This window comes from Dipodomys spectabilis, unplaced genomic scaffold (genome assembly GCF_019054845.1).
Source record: "Dipodomys spectabilis isolate Male_0828 unplaced genomic scaffold, ASM1905484v1 ptg000148l, whole genome shotgun sequence".
In the NCBI taxonomy this organism is placed as follows: domain Eukaryota; kingdom Metazoa; phylum Chordata; class Mammalia; order Rodentia; family Heteromyidae; genus Dipodomys; species Dipodomys spectabilis.
In genome coordinates, this window is record NW_024870825.1 from 406,951 (window position 1) to 423,833 (window position 16,883).

Sequence of the window (16,883 nt, forward strand, 5' to 3'; positions counted from 1 at the left end):
TAAAAATGGTAAGAAGTTTATTTCCCCCTCCATCATCCACTCTCCATCATCTCCCCTCCATCATCTCCCCTCCCATCACCTCCCATCATCTCCCCCTCTATCATGTCCCCACCCATCATCTCCCCACCTTTCATCTCCCCTCCATCTACCCCCTCCATCATCTCCCCCTCCATATCTCCCCACCCATCATCTTTGCCTCCATCATCTCCCCTCCCATCACCTCCCCACCCCATCATCTTCCATCATCTCCCCCTCCATCATCTTCCCAGGCCTCATCTCCCCCTCCATCATCTCCTCCTCCATCATCTTCCCCTCCGTCATCTCCCCACCCATCATCTCCCCACCCATCATCTTCCCCTCCATCATCTCTCCTCCCATCACCTCCCCACCCCATCATCTCCCCCTCCATCATCTCCCCACCCCTCATCTCCCCCTCCAACATCTTCCCCTCCATCATTTCCCCCTCCCCTCATCCCTTCCCATAATCTCCCCTCCATCATCTCCTCCCATCATCTCCCCCTCCAGCATTGAGGAACCTAAGAGCAACTCCATTTCACTTAAGACCCCCATCTCAGTTCTGCAACTTAACCCTTGACCCACTTCAGCCCCAATGCTAGGAATTAGGATAGCAAGCCTTGCACAAACAATTCTCGGAACTACAGATGGTGTTTTCTCAAGACAGTATGTCAAGGTATCTGAAATTCCAGAACTGCCTCTCCTGGGGTCTGGTGACCATTATCTAAACCAGACACCCTGCAGTTTAGCACCTATCCTCTTGAGACTCCCCTGGGGTGCAAGCCAACCAGTTTAAAGTGTGTCAGCCCCCTTGATCTAACCAACAACTTGTTTCTGGTCCTTTCCCACTTTGTAGTGCACCAATCATACTATTGAGTTGTTTTATGATTTTCCCGCGGTTTGTAGTCATTTGTTACAAGAAGTCATGATGTATGCAAAGCCCCTGCCTTCCCTAAAAAATGTATAAAAAGTGCTGGAGGGGTTCCGGGAAGATGGCAGAGGAGAAGCTGGAATCTGAACAAGCTCTCGCATAGAAAGCAGTTTTAGAGTTCCAGTGAACAGTCCTAAGCCAGAGAATCACACCAAGTGTGCCATCACAGGACAGAGAGTTAGGCAAGAGAGGGGAAGCCAAGGCAAGGAGACTCATCTGAGCGCTTGCCAGCAGCCGCCGCGGCTGCGGCAGGGTCGCAGCGACAGAGTCACAGCAGCGACCACAGGGCACCCAAACCTGAGCCACAGTGAGTCCGGAACGAAGGAGCCAGACGCAGCGGGCGAGCGGATTCTACTCAACACCAGCAAGAACCGACAAGGAGCGGACATCTTCATCCTGCAGTTTGCAGACCAGAGACGACGCGGGATCCAAGACTCGGCATGAGTAGAAGCCTGACGTCCTCACTCCTTCACAGGGAGCAGAGGAGGGAAGGCCACCCCTCCCCCCCACAGCACCAGTGATCTCCATCTTGGATACCGACAAAGCTCGGAGGAGCTGCTAAATCCAACTCAGGCCTTGGAATAAAACGAGTCATTTAGCAGGTCACAAGAACTTAACGGCGAAGTGACCTGCCAGACTCAGCTCTATCCAGGGAAAAGTCACCCAGCTCAGGCGCCAGCCATAGGAGTGGCTATCCCCACTGGGTAACCAGAACCAGAGGCTGCCCCTCCCTCTAGCAGCCTCCACAATCAATTGAAAAACAGAAACCCTGAGAATGGCTCCAGGCTGGGCTCTGTGAGTTTTTCACAAAATAGCCCCAGGGAAAAGCTGCTGTTTGTTGAAAGGCCTCAACTCTACCCAGAACTTAGCCACATCACTGCATCCCCCTCTTTTGTGATTCTCAAAGCAGATCACCCTCCCAGTAAACTAACCTGGGAGGGGGATCTCAAAATCTTGGGTAAAGCAGAGCATTTTTCTGCCTGTTTGAACAAACTGACTTAAGAAACCAATCAAGCCACAGGACCTCAAGCAGACCAGAGACTCCAACAAGAGGCTGGTTACAGACACAAGGGAGATACAGGATTCTTCCCACCGCACCCAAAAAAATAAAAAAAAAAAAAATCAAAGAACTTTTTTTTTTTCTTCTTCTTTTTTTTTTTTTTTTTTTTGGTACCTTATATATATAAAATTTTTTTTTCTTTTCTAAAACTTTTATTAATCTTTAATTTTTGCCTTTTTTGAAAAAAAATTGTTTTCCAGTAACTTTTTTTTTTCCTCTTATAATTTTTATTTTAGGAATACATGAATGTGCGTTTTCCTTTCTTTTCTTGTCTTCTCTTTTTCTTTCTTTTTTAATTATCTTTTTGTTTTTTGTTTAACTCTACTGAACTTCTGATCTTTTTTTCTCCCTTTCTTATCCTTTTCACCTTTTCCTCTCTTTTGTTCTTCTTTATGTGACTTAACTCTTGTCCTGCACATCCTCAGATAAACCCGTATTTAACTAGTAGACCCTATCCCCCATTGTGTACACACTTAATCCACAAATTTATTACTTAATTCAAAACCTCTGAGACTTAAATTCCTTAATAGCAGTACTACCTCTTTATACCTATATAATATTTTAAGCATTTTTTTGTTTTTCACATCTCCTCTATGTCCCTCCCCTTCTCTCAATATATTCACATTCCTCTCTAAATAGATTGTAAAAGACAATCTTTTAATCTCCATAATAATAGTAATTTTTACGTTTCTATTTTTTTCTGGTCTCTTTTCATTTCCCTTTCCCTTTCTTCTTTTTCTCTCTCTCTCTACTTGCATCCTACCCAACCTATTTCCTGCATTGAGATTAAGACATAGTTGACTCTCCCTGTGCCCCCACCCACCAATCTATTCCTATTCTTTACCCACATCTCTCCCTAACCCTAATAGTTTCTGGTTTTCCAAATTCTTCTCTGCGGTTTGAAGCCCATTAACATATAGTTGTTTGATGTTGAATGGATGTATCTGTTGAACTAGATTGTATCTGTAGACTATTGACTATACAAATGCAAACTTTGGTTGATGGTTGCCTTAAGATAGTGTTCTAGCACAAAACTGGTGCTATTTTCATCTCAAATGGGCAGAGTAAGCCAGAAAAACACAAGAAAAATGGCAAATCCAGGTATCTCAATTCCCAATCTTGATAATCAGGGGACAGAACAGATAATGAATAATCCAGAGGAGAGTTCCCAAATAGCTCTACAAACACTGCTGGCAAACATGATAAATGAAAAGTTTGCCAACTTACAAAGGACTCTGTATGAGCGTGATAGGGAGAGAGAGGAGGCATCCCAAAAGTGTATACAGGAATATCATAAGCGTGAGGAAGCTACTCAAAAACTGATACAGGACTTGTGTGAGCAACTTGAGAATACTCAAAGAGAACTGCAGGAATCCCACGAACGAGAGGAAGCTAATCAAAGAGTAATACAGGAATTGAGAGAGCAGGTAGAGAATACACAAAGATCACTAAAGGCATTCATGGAATCCATTAACAAAGAGCTGAAGGAAGTCAGGGAAACCACAAAGGGAATGCTGAATGGAACCCAACAGAAGGAATGGGAGTCCAAAGAAACCATAACCAATCAACTAAGTGATTTCAGAACAAACACTGAACATCAAATTAAGGAAGTAAAGAAATTCATACAAGACCTAAAACAGAGCTTCAACAAAGAATTTGAAGCCATCAAAGCCGACCAAATGGAAGGAAAAGAGATAAAAAACAAAGTAGAGAGTCTTGACAGCAGGTTAGACCATGCAGAAGATCGAATCTCAGGAATTGAAGACAGCCTAGATATTATAGAGAAAGAACATACAACCATTCAAGACAAGTCCAAGAAATATGATAGATCTATCCAACACTTGGAAGACACCATCAGAAGGCCTAATCTAAGGATAATGGGTGTAGAGGAGCACCTACAAACAGAAGATAATGGTCTAGGAAATTTGTTTAACAGGATCCTAGCAGAGAACTTCCCAAACATACAAAAAGATAGGCCTATTCAGATACAAGAAGCTTTTAGAACCCCAAATAGACCAGACCAGAATAGGACATCCCACCGTCACATTATAATCCACACAGGATCAACTCAGACCAAGGAAAAGATCCTTAAAGCTGTCAAGGAGAAAAGGTTAATCACCTATAAAGGGAAACCAATTAGAATCACCTCAGATTTCTCAGCAGAGACAATCAAAGCAAGAAGAGCCTGGAATGATGTATGCCACGCCCTAAAAACAAACAACTATCAACCAAGAATACTGTAACCAGCTAAACTCTCCTTCATAACTGAAGGCCAAATAAAAACCTTCCATAGCAAAGAAAAATTGAAACAATACATCTCCACCAAACCAGCCCTACAAAAGCTTCTTAAAGATGACCTACACATAGAAAACCAACAAGACCACAATAAAGGCCAAGAAACTGCACCCAAACTGAGAATCCAAAAACCATAGGAAGAACCCAGTTTTTGCAGCCCCCAAGAAGGTGGATAACATGGCAGGAACTCCCAAATACCTCTCAGTCCTATCTCTTAACGTTAACGGACTGAACTCTCCAATTAAGCGACATAGACTGTCTAGTTGGATTAAAAAACAAGACCCTTCTATCTGCTGCCTGCAGGAGTCACATCTTGCCCGTGAAAACAAACACATTTTCAATGTTAAAGGCTGGAACAAAATCTACCAAGCAAACGGCCCCCATAAACAGGCGGGAGTTGCAATCCTAATATCAGATAAAATAGACTTCAAATTAAAATTCGTGAGAAGAGATAAAGAAGGTCACTACATACTAATTAAGGGATCTCTCCTTCAGGAGGATATTACAATTCTAAATATCTATTCACCAAACAATGGAGCACCCAAATTTATCAAAGAAACACTACTTTCCCTCAAATCCCATATAGATCCAAAGACATTAATTGTTGGGGATTTTAACACACCACTCTCCCCACTAGATAGATCAACTCGGCAAAAACTCAACAGAGAAACCGCAGATCAAAACAGTTGCATAGATCAACTAGACTTAACAGACATCTACCGAACATTTCACCCAGCAGTATCAGAATACACGTTTTTCTCAGCAGCACATGGAACATTTTCTAAAATAGACCACATTTTAGGCCACAAAGCAAACTTGTCTAAATTCAGAAACATTGAAGTTATACCTTGCATTCTCTCTGACCACAAGGGAATAAAATTAGAACTCAACACCAAAAGCCACCAAAGAAAGTCCGGTATCACATGGAGACTGAACAACACACTGCTGAATCATGAGTGGGTCATGGAAGAGATTAGAAAGGAAATTCAAATGTTCATGCTATTCAACAAAAATGAACACACAAATTACCAGCTCCTCTGGGACACAGCAAAGGCAGTACTCAGAGGCAAGTTTATAGCTCTGAGTTCCTACATCAACAAATTGTAGAGATCTGAAACTAACAATTTAATGACACATCTAAACCTCCTTGAAAAAGAGCAGCAAGATAAACCCCAATCCAGTAGATGGAAAGAAATAATTAAAATTAAATCAGAATTAAATGAATTAGAATCCAAAAAAACTATAGAAAGAATCAACAAAACAAAGAGTTGGTTCTTCGAAAAACTTAACAAAATTGACAGACCCTTAGCAAATCTTATCAGAAAAAGAAGAGAACACACCTAAATTAATAAACTCAGAGATGAGAATGGAAACATCACCACAGAAACAACCAAGATTCAGAACATTATAAGGGAATACTTCTCAAAACTTTATGCTAATAAGTTTGAGAACTTGACAGAAATGGACCTTTTCCTAGCAAATATTGACATGCCAAAACTAAACCAAGATGAGTTAAACTATCTTAACAGGCCCATATCAAGCATTGAAATAGAAACAGCAATAAGAGACCTCCCAGCTAAGAAAAGTCCAGGACCAGATGGTTTTACAGCGGAATTTTACAAGGCCTTCAAAGCACAGCTCATACCAATACTCCTCCAACTCTTCAATGAAATTGAAAGAGAAAGCTCACTACCGAACACATTCTATGAAGCCATCATAACCCTCATCCCAAAACCAGGCAGGGACTCATCAAAGAAAGAGAACTATAGACCCATTTCGTTGATGAACATTGATGCAAAACTTCTCAACAAAATTTTGGCCAATCAACTTCAACAATTCATCCAAAAAATCATACACCACGATCAAACAGGATTCATTTCAGGGATGCAAAGCTGGTTCAATATATGCAAATCAATTAATATTATTCATCACATCAACAGGAGCAAGAATAAGAACCACATGGTTACCTCAATAGATGCAGAAAAAGCATTCGACAAGATCCAACACTCCTTTATGATGAAGGTTTTGGAAAAATTAGGAATCCACGGAACATTCCTCAATACAATAAAGGCTGTATATGACAAACCTACAGCCAGCATTATACTCAATGGTGAAAAACTAAAGCCATTTCCTCTTAACTCAGGAACAAGACAAGGATGCCCACTCTCTCCACTTCTCTTCAATCTAGTATTAGAATGCCTAGCTACAGCAATAAGACAAGACGCGGACATAAAGGGGATCCAAATAGGGAAAGAAGAAATAAAACTCTCCCTCTTTGCAGATGACATGATCTTGTATTTAAAGAATCCCATAGACTCCACTCCCAAATTACTCAAGCTGATTCAAAACTTTGGCAAAGTAGCAGGTTATAAAATTAACCCCCAAAAATCAATGGCTTTTCTGTATGCCAACAATGAGAAAAGTGTGGCTGAAATTAGGAAAGCAACTCCATTTGTAATAGCCCCACAAAAAATAAAATACCTAGGAATTAACTTAACCAAAGAAGTGAAGGACTTCTATGATGAAAACTTTAAAATCTTGAAAAAGGAAATCAACACAGAACTTAAAAAATGGCAAAACCTCCCATGCTCCTGGATTGGAAAGATTAACATCGTGAAAATGGCAATACTTCCCAAGGCTATCTACAAATTCAACGCAATACCTATCCAAATTCCAACCTCATTCTTCAAGGAAATAGAAGAGGCAATCCAAAAATTCATATGGAACAATAAAAGACCCCGAATAGCAAAAACGCTCCTCAACGGAAAGAACACTGCTGGAGGAATATCAATACCAAATTTCAAACTCTACTATAAAGCCATAGTAATCAAAACAGCTTGGTATTGGCATAAGAACAGACCTCAGGACCAATGGAATAGAATTGAAAACTCAGAAATGAACCTACAGACCCATAGCCATCTAATCTTCGATAAGGGAGCTAAAACAATAGAATGGAAGAAAGACAGCCTCTTCAGTAAATGGTGCTGGCAAAATTGGTTAACTACATGTAGAAAACTAAAGCTAGATCCTTATATTTCACCCTGCACCAGAATCAACTCCAAATGGATCAAAGACCTTGAAGTCAAAGCAGACACTCTGAAAACATTACAGGATGGAATAGGAGAAACCCTAGGTCTCCTTGGCTCAGGCCGAAATTTTCTGAATAGAGACCCGGAAACACAACAAATCAAGGAAAGGTTGGACAAATGGGATTGCATGAAGTTGCAGAGCTTCTGCAGGGCAAATGACATAGCTAGCAAGATCAATAGAAAGCCCATGGATTGGGAGAAGATCTTGACTAGCCATACAACGGACAAGGGTCTCATATCTAAAATATACTTGGAACTCAAAAAATTAAACCCCCCAAGTGGGCGAAAGACTTAAAGAGAAGCTTCTCTGAAGAAGAAAGAAGGATGGCCAATAGACACATGAAGAAATGTTCAACATCCCTAGCCATAAAAGAAATGCAAATCAAAACAACATTGAGATATCACCTCACTCCAGTTAGAACGGCAAAAATCAAGAACTCTAACAACAACAGATGCTGGAGGGGATGTGGACAGAAAGGAACCTTACTTCATTGTTGGTGGGAATGTAAACTTGTTCAACCACTTTGGAAAGCAGTATGGAGGTTCCTCAAAAGACTTCACATAGAGCTCCCCTATGACCCAGCAATCCCACTTTTGGGCATTTACCCTAATGTTTACAAACAAGACCACACTAAAGCTACCAGCACAACTATGTTTATTGCAGCATTATTTACCATAGCTAAGATATGGAACCAACCCAGATGCCCCTCAGTAGATGAATGGATCAAGAAGATGTGGTATATATACACAATGGAATTCTATGCCTCCATCAGAAAGAATGACATTTCCCCATTTGTTAGGAAATGGAAAAACTTGGAAAAAATTATATTAAGTGAAGTAAGCCAGGCCCAAAGAAACGTAGGTCCCATGGTTTCCCTTATTTGTAATATCTAGTATATGTATGAGTCAAGCGGAAAAGGTCAGATAATGTGATGTCAGGAAAATGAACCCTTAGATGTGTATTTTAATGTTTTTTTTTCTTTCATGCATGTGTTTCTAACACATTTATAAGATTATCTCTTTGTTGCTTTGTATGTCCCTCCTCCACAGTATAACCCCTGCTTTCACTATATTTGATGTCAGTATAACTTGTGGAGGAGATGGGGAAAAACCAGTTGTTTAAGGATACAGGTGGACCTGTTGCAACAATGAGAAGTACAAGTTGTCATGTCCAAAACGAGCTTTGCAATGTTGGTGCGGGGGGGGGGGGGGGGGGAAGGAGAAGGATTGGGATTAGGGGGGGAGGGGGGAGGCTGGGAAGGGATGTGAAGGATAAACAAAGGAGGAGGCTGCAATGCTTGGTAAGAAATGTATGCATTATCCTGCCCATGTAACTGTAACTCCTCTGTACAGTATGTTCACAAATAAAATTAAATTAAATTAAAAAAAAAAAATTAAACCCCCCAACAACAAATCCTCAAAGAAACAACTGCCCAATAAATAAGTGGGCGAAAGACTTAAAGAGAAATTTCTCTGAAGAAGAAAGAAGGATGGCCAATAGACACATGAAGAAATGTTCAACATCCCTAGCCATAAAAGAAATGCAAATCAAAACAACATTGAGATATCACCTCACTCCAGTTAGAACGGCAAAAATCAAGAACTGTAACAACAACAGATGCTGGAGGGGATGTGGACAGAAAGGAACCTTACTTCATTGTTGGTGGGAATGTAAACTTGTTCAACCACTTTGGAAAGCAGTATGGAGGTTCCTCAAAAGACTTCACATAGAATTCCCCTATGACCCAGCAATCCCACTTCTGGGCATTTACCCAAATGTTTACAAACAAGACCACACTAAAGCTACCAGCACAACTATGTTTATTGCAGCATTATTTACCATAGCTAAGATATGGAACCAACCCAGATGCCCCTCAGTAGATGAATGGATCAAGAAAATGTGGTATATATACACAATGGAATTCTATGTCTCCATCAGAAAGAATGACATTGCCCCATTTGTTAGGAAATGGAAAAACTTGGAAAAAATTATATTAAGTGAAGTAAGCCAGGCCCAAAGAAACATAGGTCCCATGGTTTCACTTATTTGCAATATCTAGTATATGTACGAGTCAAGCAGAAATGGTCAGATAATGTGATGTCAGGAAAATGAACCCTTAGATATGTATCTTAATGTTTTTTTCTTTCATGCATGTGTTTCTGACGCATTTATAAGATTATTTCTTTGTTGCTTTGCATGTCCCTCCCCACAGTATAACCCCTGCTCTCACTATATTTGATGTCAGTATAACTTGTGGAGGAGATGGGGAAAAACGAGTTGTTTAAGGATACAGGTGGATCTGTTGCAACAATGAGAAGTATAAGTTGTCATGTCCAAAACGAGCTTTACAACGTCGGTGCGGGGGGGGGGGGGGGCGGGGGGGGGAAGGGGGGGAAGGAGAAGGATTGGGATTGGTGGGGAGAGGGGGGAGGCTGGGAAGGGATGTGAAGGGTAAACAAAGGAGGAGGCTGCAATGCTTGGTAAGAAATATACGCATTATCCTGCCCATGTAATTGTAACCCCTCTCTACAGTATGTTCACAAATAAAATAAAATTAAAAAAAAAAATAAAAAGTGCTGTAACCCTGGGCTCGGGGCCTCTTAGCATCATGGGCTGCTGTCATGTACGCAGGGGGACCAAGCTCGAGCTTGCAATAAAGACTCCTTTGCTTTTACATTGGTGACGGTCTCTGATGGTCTTTTGGGTAAGGATTTCTGAATTTGGCTTTACAGCATCTCCCCACCCCATCAGCTCCCCCTCCATCATCTCCCTACCCTATCATCTCCCCTCCCCAGATGCAGCATTAGTGTGTTGGGAAAGCTCCTTGTTGAAGCTAAGCTACCCTTGTTTTCCCTGAGCAAGTTTATGGACAAAATGCTTTGTTAACTCTTAGCTTTGCCCTGTATTTCTTAAAAGAAAGCTTTTAACTGAGGGTATTTTTAATCATGTCTGCGTCTTCAAAGCACTTCACAGCATTAACTAATTAAACCTCAGCTGCACACAAGTGTCAGCTCTTTCTTCCAGCTAGCCCATAGTTCTCTCCAATATACCCAGTCTCGAGAAAATGTGTTATCTCTTCTCAAAACGTTGTCAAGCCATCTGCTCTCTGGCTTCAGATCTCTAGGCCACCCCTCTCTCTCTCCCTTGTCCAGCTGAAAGGTTCCCCTGGCCCAGGTCTGCCCTCAAGGTAGCTCCGTACCACTTCCTCCTAACTCCACAGATGAGGCCCCACCTGCCCCAAACTGCACTGTGCAGCTGCTTGTGATTTGTGTTTTCTGGCCCCACTGGCTAACTCTAACACACCGCCCTCTTCCTCAGTTGGAATCTTCCAGCTGCTGCCGACCCTGGTGCTCCAAGTGGCAGTGCACACACACCCCTCCTGGACCAGAACACACCCGTGCTTTCCACCTTTGTACTCAAATTCAGGACGTTTCTCTTTGTCATTCCTCTTCCTCTCTGCTTAACAAATGGCCATGCCCCAAGGTCCAAACCGGTTCCGGCCTCAACTTCCTTATTCCCCAGCCTGGCTGGTTAACCATTCACAAAGACTGGGTTATCTCACCTTTCCAGTGGCTGGGGTGTGCTTGGGAACCACAACTTCATCTCTCTTTGGCCCAGCACCACACCAAGTGCCCACAGCTAAAGCCAAGCAACAGGCCTCATCCTGGGAGCCACGAGGCCAACAAGGCTCTGAAGGCATTCACAATATGCTAACAAATGATGATGATCAGATAGAAATGCCTTGGTAAACCACATCTCAAAGGTCTGGGAGTACAGAGAAAGGCTCTGGCAGCTGGGCAGCTGGTGAGGCCTCGCTGAACCCACCTCCAGCTCAAGAGAAGCAGACAGGTAGACCAAGGCTGTGGAGAGTAGGAACACCAGGTTCAAAGGCCCAAGGGCAGGTAGGCAGCTTGGAGGGAAAGACCCAAGGAAGGAGCTGGGGAAAGCAGACAGAATCTAAACCTGTGCCAGAAGAAAACGAAAGAGGAGCTGGTCTCCAAGGCAGACAGGAAGTCATGGGGGGGGGGGGAGGTGTAAGCAAAGAAGCAGTATGGTCAGACATATTTGAGAACATTAACTGGAGTCAGAGTAGAAAGGCTATGATTAGAGAAGTTTAAGGGTGAGACACCAAGAGATCTTTGAAGGTCTGGACGAAAACTGAGATAATGGGAATGGAAAAATCTGTTGAGTTATGTTTGGAGGAGAATAAATAATTGAACCTGAACTTGGTATGCAATGAGATATGGTAAGAGAGAGAGAGAGGAGAAACAGGATGTCTCTTACCTTGAGAGAGAGAGAGAAAGAGAATCCAAGAGAGAGAGAGACAGACAGACAGACAGACAGACAGAAAGAGAGAGAGTCTCCTCAGCCAGGTAGAAAATAGAGGCAAATGCCATCGTTTCTACTTCTTTGGTGGGGTGAGGAGTGAGAGTGGGCAGAAGTGGTGAACGGAATGAGGTAAATATCTCCAGTGTCACCTCAGTGCCCGGCCAAGGCTGACTTCTTCACAGAGGTGTTTGTGGAATAAGCGTGCAGCTCAGCATGCAGCAGTTCTTGAGTTGACATCTGTCATCCCTGCAGGGACCTGGTTTTCAGGGTGAGGAACAAGGTCTGAGCTGGAGCTTCTCATGCTGTGAATGGCGCCCGGCCCAGCAGGATGGTGGGCAGCACGCTGGGTGCACAGGTGCATATCAGCTCTGACGGACAGGACTGGAGGGCAGTGTGGTCCTGGAGGGGACACCGATTGAGTCCTGGGCACCCGGCCTGTGAGGTTTCTCCCAGTAACACTGAAAACAATGGATTTTAGGCCGGAACACTGGCTTCCCACATGAATTGTCAGCAAGGCATGACTATTTGGTTTGCTTGTTTTTCTATGACATGAATATGAAATTTACCTGAGACATCATAACCTAGGACGTATAAACCTCTTCAGAACTCTCTTATACGTAAAATCTTCAACCAATTCCAGAAGATGAGGGGCGGGGCAAGGCCAGGGGAAAGGGTGTAAAGAAGAGAGAGGAAAACAGAAACCTTGAGAGTGACGTAAGGAACGACCCAGCCTCACCCTGATGATTGCAGGCTTTGTGAGTCAGCGGAGAGGAGTCTGCCTGGGGCCTGGAAGTTAAACATTACTGGACATGTTTCCATGGCCCAGCACAAGGCCAATGATTTCTTTGGCGTTCTCAATGCTTCCTGGCTGCCAGGCACTCCCAGCACGTCCAAGTTAATAGGAAATTGGCAAGCCAGGAGTATTTCATGCCTGCATAACTCTAGTTAAAGCCATGGCTCTGGGCAATATTTATAAGAGGGGTAGACAATGTTTGCATAGGGCTAACAAATGCTCTTTAAAAGAGGAGCATGCACGTCCCCAGCTTAATTGCTTTTTCTGCTACTAGACTCTAATTGGCACTGCGAAGGAAGCTCCAGGCCGTCTCCACACATGGCAGTGGCCGTCAGCGTGACTGTGCATTTTCCTTCTGAGACTCAGAAAGGAAACCACGAGCGTGTGCTGAGTACAGCTGGTGCTCGGCGCCTCCCGTCGCACTAACCACACGCACGAGAAGTAGTTTATCCGAATGTTTTGCTTCTGAAGATTACAAGGTTTCTTCCCCGTACTTCTCTTAAAATCAGAATTAGGGTCCAGAGCACAGTGTCATCTCCTAGCATCTTCCCCTTTATTACTGATGAAAAGTCCGATGAGGGATGTACAGTTAGCATGCAAGTGACTTAAGCAAAGATGAAACATACTAGTCTTTGTAAATGGACTGTCCAGGAGCAGGCCTGGCTTCAGGCACGGCTGGATCCAGAGACCAGATCACATCCACCTCCCGTGTTGTGTTTTCTAACCCACCCCTACCTCAGCCCAGAATCTAAGGGCCTGTGGCAGAAGACAGCAGCTCCAGCCTGGCCTCTGGAAGGGCAGAGGGACTTGGGTGCCAGGAGTCTTCTGGCACTTCATTACCTATGATGAGGTCACGTGCCTCTCAGACCTATGCAGACCCGAGGGAAGGCGCTGTGGGAGCGAGGTGCAGTGCCGCAGGAAGGCAGGGAAACCTGGAGAGCCACACAGGGCTTGCTATTTTGTGTAACATTAAAAAAAAAAATTTAATGCAGGGCCTTGTATTTTCACTTGCCTTTTCTGCTCAAGGGTGGTGCTCTACCATGTGAGCCACGCTTCCATTTCCAGCTTTCTGCTGGTTAACTGGAGGTATCAGGCTGGCTTTGAACTGTGACCCTCAGATCTCAGCCTCCTGAGTAGCTAGGATGACAGGCGTGAGCCACCAGCTACTTTAAAATAGCCTCTAGGGCTGGGAAGGTGGCTCAGTGGTAGAGCGCTTGCCTTGCATGCATGAGGCCCTGGGTTCGATTCCTTAGCACCACATAAGCAAAAAGAAAAAAGACGGAAGTGGCACTGTGGCTCAAGTGGTAGAGCACTAGCCTTGAGCTGAACTGCTGAGGGAAGCGCCCAGGCCCAGAGTTCAGGCCCCATGACTGGACCCCCCCCCCAAAAAAAATAGCCTCTAAAAAGTGGCTAAAATATTTCCCCAATCTCAAAGAGAAATACTCAAAAGAAGGAGAAGTTAGTTTGCAGCTGAATCGAGTCAAAGCATTCTTTGTTTGGGAGTCTCCCTCTGTTTTCCTTTGTCCTCCTGGTTACCTATTCTGAGTTCAAATCTATGCAGTGCCCTCTCCAGAACAGAGCATTTAGTGTATATTTCTTGTGACGAGTGTTTCTGTGTACACCTCTGCCTCTCTCACACAACCCTGATCAATTCGATGTCACCTGATTTAAGAACTCAACCCCTTGCAATCTGCTTTGCAGTTGTATTGTTCCTTGGTCTGGGAACATGGAGAATGTGAAAGAAAGAAAGAAGTCAAATGTTTTCACCATGAAGAAATGATAAGTAGTTGAAGAGACAGAAATGTTTATCCTGATGTAGACATGATATATGTATTCATGTCTCAAAAGCCCTTACATGGTTCTCTACGTTTGTTTTATAGATCTGCTATGTTTTATGCAGGGACGAGGGGTTTCTACGGCTGTGTCAGCAGGCAGGACTGGGGTGCAGCTCTCCTGTCAGAGCCTGCCAGCTCAAGCCCTGAGTTCAAAACCCAGTACTGTTCCCTCAAAAAAAATATATAGTTGATGATGAGGGTGATTGCTTCCTAATGTGGCTCTGGAGCCAGTCTCAGCATAACTGGTGCCTTGGCCTGGCTCCAAGTGTGTGTAGGCAAGATCGACTGCATCCTTAGCTCTCAGGCAATGCACGTCCCTTCTGCTTCTGGGTGAAGAAATCACTGAGCCCAGCCCACCTGAGCAGAGATGCAAATAACCGGCACCCCGCACTAAACAGACCGAGAGCAGGACAGGGTGCTGGAACTGTGATCCAAGAGCAGAGACCAGAGAGCAGAGACGGAGTGCTGGAACTATGATCCAAGAGCAGGGACTGGAGAGCAGAGATGGGGTGTTGGAACTGTGTGTGATCCAAGAGCAGAGATAGGGTGCTGGAACTGTGATCCCAGAGCAGAGACGGGGTGCTGGAACTATGATCCAAGAACAGGGACCAGAGAGTAGAGATGGGGTGCTGGAACTATGATCCAAGAGCAGGGACTGGAGAGCAGAGATGGAGTGCTGCAACTGTGTGTGATCCAAGAGCAGAGATAGGGTGCTGGAACTGTGATCCCAGAACAGAGAGCAGAGAGCAGTGACGGGGTGCTGGAACTGTAATCCAAGAGCAGAGATGGGGTACTGGAACTGTGATCTGAGAGCAGGGTTGGCCCAAGGGTACAGATGACAATCAGAATGTAGTAAGGACTGACAGACGTTGTTCTGGAATTAAGTCAATTCCTCATACACATTAAAAACAATGCCATCGCAGCACAAAAAATTTCTGTCCCAATATCTCCGTGTTCTTTTCCCAGCGCCCGACCTGCCCCTCCAGGAAGCCTGGCCTCCTTTCTGCATTCTCCATTATCCAGATCTTTATTTGCTTATTCATTCATTCATTCATTTATTTTGTGCTGGATTTCAGGTGTGAGCCAAGGTCATTTTCCAGAGTTTAATTAAGATTGATTTTTTTTTGTCAGTCATGGGGCTTGAATTCAGGGCCCAGACATGTCCCTGAGCTTCTTTTGCTCAAGGAGAGCACTCTACCACTTGAGCCACAGCACCACTCCAGTTTTTTGGGTGGTTCATTGGAGATAAGAGACTCATGGACTTTCCTGAGCAGCCTGGCTTTGAACCACAATCCTCAGATCTCAGCCTCCTAAGTAGCTAGGATGACAGGCGTGAGCCACCAGCACCCAACTGCAAATTGAGGATGATGGGAAACAACAAAGAACTGTGACATTATGTATATGTATATGTGTGTGCGCACACACACATGCACATTTGTTTGTAAGTTGTGGAGCTTGAACTCAGGACATGGGTGCTGTGGCTGAGCTCTTGCTCAAGGCCAGTGCTCTGTCACTTAAGCCACAGCTCCACTTGTGGCTTTTTCTGTGGTTAATGGGAGATAAGAGTCTCAGAGACTTTTCTGCCTGGGCTGGTTTTGAACTGTGATCTCCCTGAGTAGCTAGGATGCCAGGTGTGAGCCACCGGCACCCGGTTTGTGCATTATATTTTTTAAATATACAGGTTTAGTTTAAAAAGGGAAAAAATCAAACAGACCCTAACCAGATTTTAAGTAAGATTTTTTTCAAATCATGATGAGGCTGTATTTTCCAGCAAAGAAAAACTACTAAATAATAACACATGCCAGACAACGGTCCCTGCCTGTGCATGTGGGGAGATGAATGTAGCAGAAGAGAAAGCCATGTTTAGGTAATTCTGAAGAACAAGTATGCCACTGGTATTCAGGGGCACATGATTTGTGTAGCATGTAAATTGCATAGAGTTGTAACATGGAAAGCACAATTGCTGACTGGTGCTCACATACGGCTATTTCTAAGGACTAAAATCCAACTGGAAGATTTACTTTCCATTACTGAGAGCAAAAAATAGGTTAGGGTCTGTTTGTGCTAAATCAGTTGTCTAATTGCAATTTAAAAAATATGCAGCCAGGTGCCGGTGGCTCATGCCAGTCAGCCTAACTCAGAAACTCATTCTCAGTGTGCACAGCAGAGGCCATTTGGCTAACAATAACGGTGGAGTATTTAGAAGCTGGTATTTCCAGTCTGAATTCATACACATGTATGCACATAGGTCACGTCAAAGTAAATGGAAGTCTGTTCTCAAATCTTCAACACAGTGCAATAAGACAAGGTTCAACTTACTCAGTAGGTTGAACTGAGTGAATGCAGAAAAGCTCTACTCACCAATATCCACGTTGTAGGAACAAGAAGCAGGTGTTCCCAGGAAGCATGTAACGTTATATTCAGATGAGTGCCTCATCTGAATGCTTTCAACCGCTGCAGACCTGGGCAACTCCAACTGTTGGGCAGCTCAAACTGACTTGCTTTGCCACACTTCAAGTATGTAGAAGAAACCAT